The 17474-nt window shown below is 42.2% G+C and overlaps 1 protein-coding gene across 2 annotated transcripts in view; it reads left to right on the top strand.

Moving 5' to 3' along the window:
• The window catches only part of LOC129323326 (USP6 N-terminal-like protein), a 161074-nt gene that overhangs the window by 92376 nt on the left and 51224 nt on the right, over positions 1–17474 (top strand). For both annotated transcript variants that reach the window (XM_054969846.1, XM_054969845.1), the window contains one exon: positions 11683–11973. The gene's annotated coding sequence lies outside the window, so the exon portion shown is untranslated. The remainder of the gene's footprint in view (positions 1–11682; positions 11974–17474) is intronic.

The following is a 17474-nucleotide window of genomic DNA, read 5'->3' as shown; positions in this document are numbered from 1 at the left end:
CTTCCTGCGAGAAGTGCCACTCCGGGACGTCTGCCAAGCTGCGACATGGTCCACTGCAAACACTTTTATCAAACACTATTCTGTGGACGTGAATGCACGGCGTGAATAAGTTGTTGGCACGGCTGTCCTGCATTCTTTGTTCAAGTAGACACTCACACCCGCCCCCATTGGTGAGATGCTAGTTATTCTCCCAATGTGGGGCTGCACAGAAAGACGACGACGATAAACAGGGTTTCTCACCTGTAACTGTTGATCGTCGAGTCTCTTCTGTGCAGACACACATTCCCTCCTGCCTACCCCGCTGTGAGTGCTTGGTTAACTGAGTTGGTTCTCCAGCAGCTCAGGTGAACTGAGGGAATGCCAGGGACGTTCGGATATATATACATTCAAAATTGGCGGGAACACCGGCGCACATGCGCGGTGGATCCGAATGTCCCCTTCACATCTCTAAAAGCTAGAAAAATCTTTTCTGCGGCTGGCCTGCGCCTGCTCAGTCCCAATGTGTGTCTGCACAGAAGAGACTCGACGATCAACAGTTACAGGTGAGAAACCCTGTTTTTCCCCTTTTACGTCCCACTTCTTTTCTAAATATGTTTTCAGTCTTCCCCAATCAGTAAAGAATTCTGCCAGATTCTGATCTCTCAGCTTTCTTGTCATTTTATCCATTTCTGCCATGTACAGCAATTTATACATCCAGTCTTCAATAGTTGGTATTTCTTGCACCTTCCATTTCTGCGCATATAAAAGTCTTGCTGCTGTCGTCATGTAGAATAGTAATGTTCTGTATTGCATAGGAACATCTTCCATACTTAAATTCAGTAGCAATAGCTCTGGGTTCTTCTTTATTTTGGTCTGTAAAATCTCATTTATTACTTCTAAAATATCTCCCCAGTACTGTCTAGCTACATCACACGTCCACCACATATGATACAATGATCCTTCATGCTTTTTACATTTCCAGCATTTTTCTGACATATTTGCATTTCCAAGCGCAATTTTCTTAGGCGTTAAATACCATCTATAAATCATCTTATAGACATTCTCTTTAATACTGGTACAAGTTGAAATCTTCAATGTAGTTTTCCATAAATATTCCCATGACTCCATTGTTATTTCTTTGTGACAGTTAATTGCCCACTTCACCATCTGTACTTTGACTGTCTCATCCTCTGTATACCACTTCAAAAGTATTTTATAAATTTTAGATATCTTCTTTTTACTTTCTTGTAGTATAGTCTCTTCCAGTTTTTCTATTTGATTCCTCCTTTTGAACAATCCGAATTGTAAAGATCTCTAATCTGTCTATATTGGAACCATCCATAACAGGGAGATAACTCTTCTTCCGTTTTGATTCTTATCATTTTTTGTTCCATAATCAGTATCTCTTTATATGGTAGACATTGTTCTTCATTATAAATAGCTCTCGGATCGATCACTTCAAACGGTACCACCCAAGAGGGGGATACCTTCACCCAGATATTTTTTATATTTTTTCCAGACCGTGAAGAGGCTCCTTCTAATATAATGGTGCAAAAACATAGAGTCAGCTTTTATTTTATCCTGCCACAAATAGGCATGCCATCCAAACAACTTCTTATAACCTTCCAATGTTAAGAGTTTGCGGTCTTTCAGTGACATCCACTCTTTTAGCCAAACCAAACATATTGCTTCATGATATAATCTAATATTCGGCAACTGCAGTCCACCTCTTTCTTTAGCGTCACACAGAACTTTCATTTTTACTCAAGGTTTCTTGCCTGCCCACACAAAGTCAGAGATCTTCCTCTGCTATTTTTCAAATTGTTTGGTATCTCTAATAATTGGAATTGTTTGTAATAGGAACATAATCTGTGGTAACACATTCATCTTAACTGCCGCTATTCTTCCCAGCCATGACAGATTTAATTTATTCCATTTAATCAAGTCTCTATCAATCTGTTGCCATAGCTTTTCATAGTTGTTCTTAAATAAATCAATATTTTTCACAGTTATCTCAATTCCAAGATATTTAACTTTATGTGTTACTTCACAATCAATAAGTTCCGTTAACTCTTGTTGCTTTTGTTTAGTCATATTCTTGCATAGTATCTTTGATTTCTTCTTATTAACATAAAATCCAGCCAGATCTCCAAACTCTTTTATCTTATCAAGCAACTTCGGCATGTTTTGTATTGGAACTTCCACTATAACCATCACATCATCCGCAAAAGCTCTAACCTTGTAGGTAAATTCTTTAATCTTTATGCCTCCTATAGTATCATCTTCTCGTATTTGAATCAGTAGCAGTTCCAAAATCAAAATGAACAACAATGGAGATAATGGGCACCCCTGTCTTGTACCCTTTCTTATTTCCAATTTTTTTGTTAAATCGTCATTTACTACAATTGCCGCACATTGGTCTCTGTATATTGCTTTTACTGCTTGAATAAAATCTTTTCCCATTTGCAGCCTCTCCATTGTGGCAAACATAAAATTCTAGTTCAAATTATCAAAAGCTTTTTCTGCATCCACAAAGAAGAAACCAACTTCCTTTTCACAGTGTTTATCGTAGTATTCTATAGCATTTACTACAGTTCTCAAATTGTCTCTAATTTGCCTGTTTGGAAGGAACCCTGCCTGCTCTTCTGCAATAAACTCGACTAACCAGTCCTTTAATCTCTCCGCCAAAATTTTTGCAAAAATTTTGTAATCATTATTTAACAATGAAATAGGACGATAGTTCTTGACATTGCTTAAATCTTGATTTTCTTTTGGTATCAATGATATGTTGGCCTCATTCTAAGACTCTGGTATCTTTTGTCCTTTTAAAATTTCACTCATTACCACTTTCAAAAAAGGTGCCAGTTCATTTTACAATAATTTGTAGAACCTAGCCGTAATTCCATCTGGGCCTGGTGCCTTCCCTAACTTAGTTGTCCGAATAGCCTCTTTTATTTCCATCTCTGTTATTTCTGCATTCAGCTTTTCCTTCTATTTTCCTGATAATATTGGTAAATTGATCTTGTTCAAATATTGATCAATAGTGTCGAGATTCTTTTCTTTGATACAGTTTTGCATAATACTTAAAAAAGCTCTACTAATAGCCAATTGATCTGTTAACGTCTTACCATCTCCTTGAATCTTAGTTATTACTTTTTTCTCCCTTTTCTTTTTCAGCTGCCCTGCTAAATATTTCCCAGGTTTATTCGCACCTTCAAATGACTTTTGATTCAATTTTTTCAGTTCCCACTCTAATTCTTTATTATTCATTACTCTCAACTGTTCTTGCAAAATTTTTATTTCTTGATACAGCTTCTTCTTCCCTGGTCTTTTCTTCAATTGTAACTCCTTGGCCTTTATCTTTTCCATAATTTCTTACCTTTTTTCTTCTTTTCTCCTCTTGTCTCTTGCATTTAAATCCATTAAAGTTCCTCTAATCACTGCTTTGTAGGTGTCCCAAACTTTGTCAATTGAAACATCTTTATTTAGATTATATTGTATAAAGAATTTGGTCTCTCTTTGTAGTAGCACTATATTATCTTCTAATTGCAGCAAATCTTCATTTATCCTCCATCCTTGTCTTTTGGTGCCTTTCCCAAATTTCCACATTACTGGATTATGATCTGAGCCTACTTTAGGCATTATTTCCACATCTTTAGTCCATACCGCCAAATCTTTGGAGGCCCAGATCATATCAATTCTTGATAATGTCGAGTGTCTCACAGAATAGAACGTGTATTGTTTTGTTTTAGAATTACTTCTTCTCCATACATCTTCCAAATTTTCCTGATCTTTAATTTCAAAAAAGGATTTTGGCAAAAGTCCTCTTTTTTTGTGAGCACGCTTTGTTTTTTTATCATCGTCCAAATTTGTTACTCCATTAAAGTCACCTGCCAGAATTATTTGAGCATATGTTAGTCCATCCAGTTGGTTCTGTAAATCTTTTTAAAAAATTCTCTTTAGCACCATTAGGTACATAAATCCCAATCAAAAGTATTTTCTTTGTATTCCAAATTATTTCCACTGCTATATATCTAGCTTCCGCATCATTTAAAATCATTTTCGGTTGCAGCTCATCTTTAATATATAAAACAACTCCTCTTTTTTTCTGATTTGACGCAGCTGCAAATTCTTTCCCCAGTTTAGCAAATTTTAAATATTTCACATCTTGTTTCCTAATATGTGTCTCCTGCAGACAAATTATATTACAATGTTGTTTAGATAGCCAGTGGAAAGTGGTTTTACGTTTAGAAGGTGAGTTTAGTCCATTTACATTCCAAGATATGATTTTACACTCCATAGTCAAATTTTAGATCTTTTGGGTAAGCCTTTTTCATAATCCTTTATGAACATTTCCATCTCATGTCCAGATCTGAGTGTTCTTTTAATCTCACGAAATTCAAAACTCAATCCTTCTGGTATTTCCCATCTATATCTAATGTTCAATTCTTTCAGCATTTGTACTAGTTCTCTGTATTTCTTCCTCTCCAACAACCCCCCCCCCCTAGGCAGTTCCTTCATTATTCTCACTCTTTTTCCATCAATTTCCAGAGGGTTTTGAAATTGCTTACTCACAATCTCTTCTCTTATTCTCTTTGTTGTCAATTGGACTATTATATCTCTTGGTAAATTTTTTTGTGCTGCATATTTTGAGTTGATTCTGTATGTCACATCTAGAAAGGCTGCCACCTCATCCACTTCTTTGTTCAAAACTTGTGCTAGTATTTCTGAAATCTGCTCTTGGGTTGATTTCCCTTCCACTTCTGGGACTCCGTGAAATCTAAGTTGTTTTTCCATATGTTTACATTCCACCACGGCCATTCTTCCTTTCAAACCTGTGGTTTCTATCTTGTGTGATACAGCCAATTTGTCAGTTTCGTCTTCCACTGTTTTAACTTTCTGTGTCGATTGTAATTCTTTCTTGACTTCATCAATATTTTTGACCAGCTCCACCATCTCTGATTTAAAAGTCTCTTTAAGCTCCTTAATGTCCTTCACAATCTCTTGCATCATATCTTTGATCTCCCTATTCCCCTCTGCAACTTTTTTATCAAGACTGTCCAGCGCCGTTTGCCATTCTTTCTTCGACATCGTGGGGCTTGCTTTGCCTCGCTCCCATGAGTCTGCTCTTTTCCTTAGCTCTGTGGTGTGGCTGATTTACTTTTCTCAGTATAAATGTCAAGATTTAACAAAATCTTTTAAAAATTAGCGATCCTAGTGTCCAAAATGTCGGGTGTCTTTTCTCTATGGTTTTTACTTGAAGTTTATGCCCTTTCCCTTATCCAAAATGTCCTACTTCCGCCCAATTTGAGGTCAAGCCCTTTCCCTTCTCCAAAATGGCGTTCTTCCTCTTCCGGTTCATCAAAGGCCGCTTCCAGCCAGTCTCTCTTTTGCACTGACGCACTTCCGGTTCCTCTTCTCAGCTCAGTGTGTCTCGCAATTTTTCAGCTTTCTCACACTTCGCTATCTCTTTCAAGCAGCAGGTATGTAAACAATAATCTATTTTCCGCGTTAGCTCTTCTCTAAAAAGTTCTTTTCTCTCAATTACTTTGCCGGAACATTCACAGTAAAGTTTTAAATTTTTTGCAATTTTTATCTTCTACTTTAATTCAGTTCTTTTACCAATTTTCTTCTCAGAAAGAGAGATAGCAATCTTTACCTTATTAGTCCTTCTTTACGGGTTGTAATAGCTGTTTCAGTAATTAAAATAATCCAATCTTCCCAATTTGATGCTGAAGCTTGGGTACGGAGGTGTAATGATTCCAAGTAAATGTGTGCATGTGTCTTTAAATGCTTGGTTTGAGCTAGGTGAAGAGTGGCGGTGAGAGAGGGAAGAGTGAGTGATGTGATTGGTTGATGACTGAGAGTGTGGGCGGAGTGAATGCAGTTTAGACTGACAGTGCAGGGAGAAAGGTTTCAGTCAGAAGAAAGCAGGCTAGCTGTGTGCTGCCTGAGTATACTGAAGTATTCATGAGAGAAATATAACCTGTGTGGAACCTGAACTGAGCATGTTTGTGAAAGGACACTCAGTCAGGGAAAGAGAGGCCAGCTGTGCGCTGCCTATATTTGAAGTATTTGTGAGAGAACTATTGAGTCTAGTGAAGGAGGCTAACTGTGTGTGAAGCCTTAGAAGAGATCTGTGTGAATGAGTTTATAGGAAGTAACTTTAAGAACTAAGAACTACTTTTATGAAACCAATACGCTTCTTGAAAAATAAACATTTGTTTTGTTATATCCCAGTGTAGCTGTCATTGCTATATCCTATTCATATCCTCAGGACCACATAGAACCACAAAGGAGCCTGACGCTTAAACACGTTACCGAAGGGGAAATTTGAATACAATATTTTGGAATAATATATTCCTGGTGGCAGCAAACTACCCAGAGGGTGTAAGGGGAAGATTAAAAGAAAAATCTACCCCAAAGAAAGTACAGGTCATAACAGGAGGTCTTAAGCCAAAAACTTGACTCCAGAGCTGCTGCAGAGATCTTTGCCACCCGTCTACGAGCGGGACCTCAAGGCTGGGTGGGTTATCATTGCGTAGATCCCCCCCCACACAGCCGAGATCAACTCACCCTCGGGGTCTTAAGCGTACTTGCCTGTTCTCCGCCTGAGAACAGGGGGCTGCGGGCGATCAGCACCCCAGTAGCCCTCACAAACAGCAACACGGACAGCTCAGCTCCCCGAGCTGCGTCAGCCCTCCATATTCTCCAAGCCGGAAGTCCTAAAGGTTCATATTTTAGAAGATGTCAGGATACTTTGAAAAATTGGAATGGTCATGAACCAGCTGATGCAATGGTTTCAGAGAAATAATATTTCTTTGCTGTTTTCATTGCCACTTCATGGGTCTTCCAATCGCCTCTGTCAGTTTCTCTCTGCTCTGTCAGTTTCAGCGCGAGTTTATGGCAGTGTCTTTCTAGATATCTTCCAGCCCACTTTAGGTCAACCAGCTCTTTTGTAAACCATGGGGATGGCTTTTGTCCTAAGGGTTGGAGAAATCAACAAGGAGCAATGTTGTCAATAGCTTGGAAGAACTTCACATTTCAAGCCCCTACTGCAGCCTCAATAGAGTATGTGTTTGATATATTTATGTTATATGTGTAGATATATTTATGATATATAATATGATACACAGATCTATGTGCTTGTTGGCCAGCAGCCATCTCTTTAATGTTAAGTTTGATTCCAGTTTGCTGACACCTTTTAAGAACCTGGAGAAATAATCTAGGATCTGAGATTTTATAGAACAATTCTCTTTTCCTTGCCTTTGAAAACCTTTTCTTGCCATTGAAAACCATTCCAAGTGGTGAGGCTTTCTAAAGTTCTGCATACCCCTCAAAGTTCCAGCTTGCTAGATGTAATTGACATCCGCTTAAGTATTGATATGTATATAGCTTTGCTGCTTTTCACATAAACACCCATTCCAAAATCATTTGGACTGTGCTTTTCACATTTGGAACTGCTTTTCCATGTGTGGAACAAAAAATCCACTTCCAAAGGATTGTTAAAGTGCATTGAAAGTGCATTATTTAATGTGTGTGGAAATGGCCGTAGAATCAATTTTTCCCCGTCTTTTCCCTGATTTTTTTCCCTCTGGACTTACCACAATTTTTTTGAAGCTGCTGCTGAGTCACCACTGCTGCATCTTGTGTGTGTGCAGAACTCTGACTCCTGTTCTGCTTCTCTTCTCCCCCCATTCCTTCCCTCAGGAACTGATTGGTTGGCCACCCACTGGTAATCACTCCCATCCTCTTCAGCTCTCTGAATTCCTTTTCTGTCATTTTTTTTAATTAAAAGAAAGAGTAGTAATGCTGAAACCTTACCGCATTAATATTCCTTTTAAAGTGTCACAACGCTGAAGCATTTTTTAAAAGGGTTGAACTGCTGCTGTGTTGTGACCAGCCTATGCAATAAAAATACATTTTATTGCGGGTTGTGCAGACCACACATCCATACACCTTTGGTTGAAAATTTCATTTCTTTCTTTCTTTCTTTCTTTCTTTCTTTCTTTCTTTCTTTCTTTCTTTCTTTCTTTCTTTCTTTCTTTCTTTCTTTCTTTCTTTCTTTCTTTCTTTCTTTCTTTCTTTCTTTCTTTCTTTCTTTCTTTGTTTGTTTGTTTGTTTGTTTGTTTAAGAATTCAAAGGACTTTCCAGGTTGTATTTTATGAGGGCTAACAAAATGGTGGATGCTGCAGCAATGGAGGGTTGCTTAATAGATTGCCCCACCCAGCCATGATCACATGACTGGGTACGTCCAATAGTGAAGCTTCATCGCTGAGCACCAAAATCTTGTCCAATCAGCCAATAGTAGAACTTGTAAGGGGAGGGGAATACTGGGCATTTCATGCAACATTGCAGTGTTACAACGCATTGCAAAAGTATGTTACAATGCATGCACAAAAGTAAAAAGAAAAATTGTGATATGGATCACAAAGCCCAGAAAGCCTGATACTATACCAATGCTTCCTTAAACATCTGGAATGAAAAACCAGACACTAAATCAAATCTGCACTGCACAATGTAGAAGGCAAGAAGCACAAGTCAAATCAACATCGATCCGAGCAGCTACTTATAGCTGGATTTAATCTCATGTGCAGAAAGAGCTCTCGTTTCTTCATTTTAAACTAAAGCAAGGTTGAAGCCTTCCTCGTGTCCTCAAGAAGACTGTTCCACAGCACAGGTGCAGCCACAGAGAAATACCTTTAACATGAGAGATTAGTTTTACATTAGTGATTAATTCCAAGTAGCTGTCCCCTCTACTGATCTGCATATTTGTATTCAGTCTGGTAGGGATGCTGGTTTATACAGGCACAGCCACAGAGAAATCATGAGCCGAAGCAGCAATAGTTCTTACTGAAGTAAGAACTCTGGTCATCTTACTGATGATGACTAGAGCTGACTTGTGGGAAGCGGCTTCACAGATCATGAAGAGTTTTAATGGTTAACAACAGCACCTTGACTTGAACACAGAAACAGACTGGCTAATGTAATGATCTTAAGCTTGAGGTGACATGTTCAAATTCAAAATGCCCGTCATCATATTAGCTGCTGTATTCTGCACCATCTGTAATTTCCTTGTTGTCTTCAAAGGCCAGCCCCACATAGAGTACATTCTAATAGTCCAGTTTTAAGGTTACTGTATCATGGATTAGCAACTGAGTCCAAAAAAGGAGGTGGTTGTCATGCCAGATGAAGCTGATAAAAGGTGCTTTTTGCCACCTGATTTACCTGCTTTTCCAGCAAAATGTCTTGATTCAAAAGAACTCCCAAGCTCTTAACTGTATTTGTTAACAATAAAGCTTTACCCTCCTAAGTATGGCTCCCTCCAGCTTGTCCCAACCAGCTTGCCCAATTTCATCTTGCCCAAGCAGCATCACCAGGATTAAGCTTCAGCATGTTCTTTCTCAATCACTTGATCACAGCTTCCAAATACTGTCCTAACACGGATATGACTGCTTCTGGGGGCTTATTTAATGTGATCTAGAGCTGGGTATCATCAGCATATTGACAACAACCTGATCCAAAGTTTTGGACAGTCTTAGCCAATGATCTTAAATAACAGTAATAATATTGAGCCTTGAGGGATGCACAAGTTACATTAATACATTTACATGTTTTAAAAGCTGCAACATTTTCATGCCACATCTATGATACCAACTCCCATGTTCCAGGCATTTCAAATCAATGGCATGATCTACAAAAGAGGTCCTCAACCTTTTAAAGCCCATGGGCACATCTGGAATTTTGACACCAGGTGGTGGAGCTAACCACAAAATGTCAGGGAGTGAGGTTATGCAGAACTCTAATAGTAACTCTTAAACATTTCAAGCAGAAGCTCTGTTTAACAGGATGCCACTTTAAATGAACATACTGTGTTAAAATATTTTCTTACATATACACAGTTTACATTCAGTCATGCAGTCAAGGTCTTTGTGCTGTCGTGGCAGCTGTTGCCAAAGCAACTTAAAAAAAACCCTACACTGCCAATCAGATCTCCAGAGGCCAATCAGAAGCCCTGTTGGGGGTAAAAACCTCATTCTCCCCCCCCCTTTCTAAAAAAATACTAGGTGGATGGGGACCCCTAATCTATAGTGTTGAAAGCAGCTGGTAAATCCAGCAGGATTTACAGAAGAGCATTGCTTCAAGATGGAGTCCGTCAGAATGATTAAAGCCATCTCTGCACTGTGGCCAGGCCTGAAGCCAGACTGAAAAGGGTCACGGGCAGATGAGTCATCCTTCCAAAGACCCCTGGAGTTGCTGTGCAGTTCTGTTATGTTCCCTACAAAAGGTGGATTAGCAACTGGCCTATAATTGGCCATATGAAATTCATGCATCTCTTCTTTTTTGGCACAGGGAACTTTCTGATCTTAAAATAAAGCTCAGTCACTTCTGAGCATGAATGAACAAATGAGTTGGGACAGTGCATCATGCACTTTTACAAGTAGTTCTGAAGGATGTTGAATCAGGTGATTTAGAACCTGTGAATGCTCAGGATATACAGTATGTACTTGAACGATATTACTTTAAATGAGTTGGATGCTAAGTCTTGAAAAACAAGAAGGAAAGCTTTTCTTAGACCTTTAGACATTTTCACAGTGGCACAGTATTATCCTTACAAAATAAACAAGCGATCTGTTTCCAGTAATGCCCTGCCTCTCTGAAGACTTCATGAATTTACATGGGGCAGGGGTGTAAAAGAATGAGCAATGTGGTGCTGAATTCACCTCCCAGCTGGACTTTATTATTATTAGTATTAGTCTGGCTGGGGGGAAACCTGATTTTTGGGGAGGTGGGAACTAGGATTAGATTGTGAGGTGGAGCTAGGATATGCTCACCCAACCAGCATCTTTTGTGCTTTAAATTTCACCCCTCTCTCCTTCTTTACACATGTGTGGAGCAGACCTGCTTTTAAAGATAATGGTTCTGTTGATGTAATCTATTTGACCTTTACTAACACAGCACAACTCCATCCTTCTGTGCATCTTTCTAGACTAACTCTTCTTAGGATTGCACTACAAGAATTAATTCCAGATGTTTTGTTTTTCAATATGTGTTTTAAGTTGTATGCAATCATAATGAGGGAAGGATAATGCTGGTCTTTATATGCTAGAGAGAGGACTCCTGGGTGTGTACACCAACACAGAAATCCAGGCACGTGTTAGGGCATATCCAGAAAGATTTTGAAAGGGCTTTGCTCATATGCAATTTAGAAAGCTGCTGTTAGCATGCACTGTGGTACTATGATTTTCCTTTCTCCAGTTCCTGGAATGCTATACCCTGGCAAAGGATCAGTCAAACCAGAACTAGATTAAGGAAAAAGAAGTGTTGAATATTCACATCAACTTTTCCAGTTCAACACTTATATTAAATTTGTAAGTAGCCACTCACCTGGTATTAGCAGCAAATAAAAATAATTTTTAGTCAACTAGATGGAGCTACACTTTTAAATTTGAAGAAAGTTGTCTCTGTTTTTCACGCTGAGCAGCATATAATCAACACAAAAGGACCAGTAAAATTTCCAAGGCTAACAGCTTTGTAGTTAGTTGCAAAGAAAATAGTGGTACAGAAAATTGTCACTAGTATCATGTTTGTATAGCATGTAAGAAAAATTTATGTTAATTTGAGGAAAATGCAGTAATGCTGGGAAAATTTATATATTATATGTCGAGAGTCTAAGAAAACCATATTTCTGGATGTTTTCAGGCAACCCAGTGGACAAAGGAGAAGTTCTGCATAGAAAAAGCTAGCAAAACAGTGCTTCTTTCAATTTCACCCAATGACAAACGGGGGAAAACTGCAGACAATGAAGATAGGCTTGCTCTGACTATGGCATGCATGGGCAAAGCTGAGAATGACCAAGCTAAGGACTGTCTGAAAGACTGCTGAAGAGCCAGTGGTGGTGGCAATTGCTGTGCATTTGAAATGTCTTCTATTGGGTAGCCTCAAAGCAGGAGAGGCTACCATAGCCTCTCCCCGTGAAGATACCCACCTCAGGTAAGGCTTGCTATGTCTTAGTTTGCATTATTATTTTTTTAAAAATCTAGGGAATGTTTCTGTGAATGTAATGCTTTTGATCCCAACAAAGTAATGCTGAGAGGACAACCAGTATGAGTGTTCTTGTCATCCTTTGTGAGTTTCCATGCTTGGTATCATATGGAGAAGGGAGGTGACTTAGACTGTGTTCCTGGATAACCAGTTGCACTGGACCTATCCCTGATCCAAAGACTAAGAGCTAAGCTATAAGTGACACCTGAGACAGGTTGGACACTTGTCAGCTTCCCTCAAGTTTTGATGGGAAATGTAGGCATCCTGGTCTTGCAGCTGTAATGGAGAGCCAAGTTGTAAAACCAGGATGCCTACATTTCCCATCAAAACTTGAGGGAAGCTGACAAGTGTCCAACCTGTGTAAGGTGTCACTTGTAGCTTGGCTCTGAGACCTCTGCTACTCCTGTGACTGTCTTGGTGCATGTACAGCCTTATAACAGAGAGCTTTTGTTTTTTCTGTGCTCCCCAGCTCTTCTGCTGATCAATATGGGGGCAAACCATACTTTATGTGAGAGAGTTATAACTCAATTATTTAAAGTTTTCTTTGACATTAACCAAAACTGCTGCTGGGGAGGCATGTTTCGCCCTTTCCACTGTGCCATTTCTCTAATAGAAATCCCCTCAAACTACTGTTAGCTGAAGTAGGGGAGAGGATACCTGTGTTATACCTGTCCTTTCCTGTGCCACTTGCTCGAAAACAGCAGCTGCATTTTAATGATGAGAGTTCTAATCATTGATCTGCATAATGTGTAGCTTAGTCCCTACAGTCCTGAATTATATATCTGGTCTAGTCTTTTATACTGAGGAACCCAGGAAACCCCAGTCTTCAATCAACAGAGTGTTCTCAATGTAGGAGAGGAGGACAGGGCAACAAGTTGACCACCATGTGAAACTGTATGTTAAACTAGATGAAGCAGTGGTCTGGTCCAGCATCTCGCTTCTTTTGTTTTAAGATATCCTGATATTCATGTATTATTATTATTATTTCATTCAATTTATATTCCGCCCTCCCTGCATCAGCAGGCTCAGGGTGGATTACAATATAGTAATTTAAAATACATATAACTTTAAAACCAATAAAACCACATAAATATTTAAAGCACACAGCAGCAGACTTCTCCAATAACCACCACCCAACCATCTCCAAAGTATTTAACAGGCTAGGTGGGTAGGGGGGCATGTTTTCCTCTAGTCGGCCAGCAGGCAGGCAAGTGCTAAGTGGGGGAGGAGAGTGGGGAGGGGGGCACGGCGACAAAAACACACAGACAGTGCTGGAGGTAAAGAGGCCACAACTTTATTGAGATTACAGCTCAGGGAGCAAAGGCACGCATAGGCAGGGCTGGATCGAGGGGGGGCAGGGGGGTAGTCTGCCCCTGGCGCCGCCAGGGAGGGGGTGCCGGGAGCAGCTGCCAGCTGCTGGGAGCGCGTGGGCAGCAGCGTGGGCAGCCTCCCAGCCCTCCGCGCTGCCTTTCGCCTGCCCTGCAGGACAGGGGGCTGCCAAATTGCCGCGCGTGCCCTGTCCTGCGGGGCAGGCAAAAGGCAGCGCGGGGGGGCTGCGAGGCCACCCGCGCCATTCGTCTGCCCTGCAGGACAGGGGGCGGCTGGCCACCCCCTGTCCTGCGGGGAGGTGAATGGTGCGTATGGCACGTTCCCCCCTGCATGATGACGTCAAAAAAGTGACGTCATCACGCAGTGCCAGGAGCGCACATGTCGGACTAGGGTTGCCCTGGGCACTGGCAACCTTAGATCCGGCCCTGCACATAGGGCACAGATCCGAATATCGGCTGACCCGCCTGCCAAGCCGATGACCCATACACCCTCTCAGATGGCTGCTGAGGGGGGGGGGGAACGATGGGAGGACAGTCAGTGGGATGCCATGTGGGTATAAACTCCTGTGTGAATCATCCCCTGCCACCTGGGAGTGAGGCGGACTGACAGCCCCCGACTGGGCATGCACCAGCCGTTCCTCACTACCCAAACCCCTTACGAGGATCCTCAGCCTAGGGCCCTGTTTCCCCACAAACGGATTGGTGCTCAATGCCCCAATACACCACAAGAACCACAAAATGGCTCACCGCCAATGCTCCTAAAGCTGCAAAACCAAACAATCAGTCCCCTCAGTGCCCCACGACCAGACATCCAGACCCCAGCTGGATGGGTATCACCAGGCAAGAACCAACACCGTTCCACAAAAGCCGACCAGGGAAGAATCACCCCACGGGACTCCACTGGCCACCCCACAGCCTCTGCCCCCTGCATCCTGTGTTATCAAGGCTGGGTACTATGACCCACTCTAGGCCATTGTCCAAAGGAGGCTCGTCTCCTGAGGAGCCTCCCCACTAGTCCTGATGAACTGCAGGATGCCTGCATGGCCCTGTTAGGATCCACCATGCTGGCACACCCCTCCAAGTCCTGGCCACCTCGTCACCACCGGACCTGGCAGTCAGCATTCCCCTCCAGTCAGGCTGCACAGGAACAAGCTCAGAACCTGCAGCTAAAGAGAGAATCAGTGGGGAGCTTGGGCTCCGTCAGTGTAGCTCGGCACCTCCAGCTGTGCAAATCCATCCATCCGCAGCAGGGAAAAGACCCCAGGCCATCCTGCCAGCAACCACCTCCCCCAGGAAACAGGGGGAGGGTGGACCATAGCAATAGCAAGGACATGCACTCCAAGGGGGGGATCCTGGATGACACTCCCCCCATCCACAGTGACCCTTGCTCTATGCCCAGAGGAAGGCGAAAAACCTCCAGGACCCCAGAGCTAATCGAGCCTGGAGGAAAATTCCTTCCTGACCCCAAATTGGTGATCGGCATTTCCCTGGGCACATGAGATGGGGCCACATGAACTAGACCTTGCACACACCCCTCTAGATGTTGGGGGCAAGGTCCCATGCCCCCCAGGAGGATCAGCATATGCATAGCTATGGCTACGGACGTTGGATGACTAAGGCCAAATACAAAAGCCATATCTGAGAGGGCTGCATGGGTGGAGGGAGCAAACAATCCAAGAACTCCCTTGAATCTGTGAGTGGTTACCAATTTCCGCAGTTTGCTGGCAATGGGTCCGGCCCATACTCCATCCAGGATGCACTTGAATAACCAGTCTCTTAGGGTTGCACAGTGCAGATTCCACATCCTGCAGCATACTGGGCTGAAGAAAGCTTGTTAGCTGACAAAGCCAGGTGAACTCTTGCATAAGGTATATGAATAAGAATTCAGGAATAATGGTTGTTGTGGGTTTTCCGGGCTGTATTGTCGTGGTCTTGGCATTGTAGTTCCTGACGTTTCGCCAGCAGCTGTGGCTGGCATCTTCAGAGGTGTAGCACCAAAAGACAGAGATCTCTCAGTGTCACAGTGTGGAAAAGATGTAGGTCATTTGTACCTACTCAGGAGGGGTGGGGTTGAGCTGAGTCATCCTGTAAGAGTTTCCCAGGGTGTGGAATGCTAATGGCGGGAGGCTTCACTGTATCCTGAGGAGGTTCTTTTGCATATGGATTGGTACTTGATGTGCTAATCTTCTCTGCAGGGCTATTGTCGGGGATAGAATGTTTTGTTAGCCTGGTGTTTTTCAGAACTGGAAACCATGCTCTGTTCATTCTTAAGGTTTCTTCTTTCCTGTTGAAGTTTTGCTTATGCTTGTGAATTTCAGTGGCTTCCCTGTGCAGTCTGACAAAGTAGTTGGAAGTGTTGTCCAGTATTTGGGTGTCCTGGAATAAGATACTGTGCCCTGTTTGCGTTAGGCTATGTTCAGCCACTGCTGATTTTTCAGGTTGTCCAAGTCTGCAGTGTCTTTCATGTTCATGGATTGGCACATCAAGTACCAATCCATATGCAAAAGAACCTCCTCAGGATACAGTGAAGCCTCCCGCCATTAGCATTCCACACCCTGGGAAACTCTTACAGGATGACTCAGCTCAACCCCACCCCTCCTGAGTAGATACAAATGACCTACATCTTTTCCACACTGTGACACTGAGAGATCTCTGTCTTTTGGTGCTACACCTCTGAAGATGCCAGCCACAGCTGCTGGCGAAACTTCAGGAACTACAATGCCAAGACCACGGCAATACAGCCCGGAAAACCCACAACAACCATTGTTCTCCAGCCGTGAAAGCCTTCGACAATCCATCGAACACCTCTACGGGGAGGAAACATTCCAACAGACCCGGAGATTGGAAACACTTCGGAACAAGAAAGCACATCTACTCTGTTCTTTAACCTTTCTCCTACGCTGCAGGGACACAAGAACCATTCCATCTTTTCTCACAACTAAAAGAATCTTCAAAACCACACAGGCGAACCGCATTTATGACCGCCTAGAACAGGCCCTCTTACGTGAGAGAATCCACACTACCCGCAGAGAACTTGCTGCCACAGACAAGGAGCTATTTTGCGTGCATATCAACACCAGCCATAAAATGAGAAGTCAGGATTGGGACAAGGTCGATAATCTCACCTACAGGAAGATGGAACAAGTTTTTACCAACCACACATCCAGACAGAAGCAGAAGTTTAACAAACTACAGGAAAAAAGACAGACAAGCCCAATGCTCGACAATGCACGCATTGTCATCAATCTGACAGACCGTCAACTCTCAACAGAAGAAACCTCCATCTTGGCAAAAGGAGGAAACTTTGCAGTCACCCCCACCAGAATTCCTGTGGAAGACATCATTGCAAATGTAGAAGCTGCCATTCGTCATCTACCTGAAGAGGAAGCTGAGGAAATAAGAGGAGAGACAGCCAGGATTCTACGAAAGGCAAAGCTTCCCACCAGCAATATAACACGCAAGGAGAGAAATGCCATCAAGATCCTCAATGCAGATCCAGACATCATCATTCTACCAGCTGATAAAGGCAATGCTACAGTGATCATGAAAACAGAGGAATACAAAAAGAAGATTAAGGAACTCCTGGACCCCTCCACCTACAAAAAACTAAAACGAGATCCCACTTGCAAAATCACCAGGCTAACAAATGCGCTGATCAAGAATTCCTCACTACATCCCGACACGCACAGAACACTATGCAAGACTGAAGCACAGCCACCTAGACTATATGGACTCCCCAAAATACACAAGGATTCAGTCCCACTCCGACCCATTGTGAGTGCCATTGGTTCACCGACATATGAATTAGCTAGACATCTGGCAGATCTCCTGCAGGACCACATCGGGAAAACCTCGTCTTACATCAAAGATTCAGCAGATTTCATCAACAAAATCAGTTCTCTGAAATTCAATCCACAAGACATACTTGTCAGTTTTGATGTTGTATCCCTGTTTACCAAGGTTGCAGTAAAAGACACTATTGCACTTATTAATCAGATTTTCCCAGAGGATGTAACAGCCTTATTCCACCATTGTCTGACAACCAGTTACTTCCAATGGGACAACGAATTCTATGAACAGATGGATGGGGTGGCCATGGGGAGCCCACTCAGCCCAGTTATA

Source organism: Eublepharis macularius, chromosome 2, assembly GCF_028583425.1.
Source record: "Eublepharis macularius isolate TG4126 chromosome 2, MPM_Emac_v1.0, whole genome shotgun sequence".
Lineage (NCBI taxonomy): Eukaryota > Metazoa > Chordata > Lepidosauria > Squamata > Eublepharidae > Eublepharis > Eublepharis macularius.
This window is presented reverse-complemented; position numbering and strand designations above follow the sequence as displayed.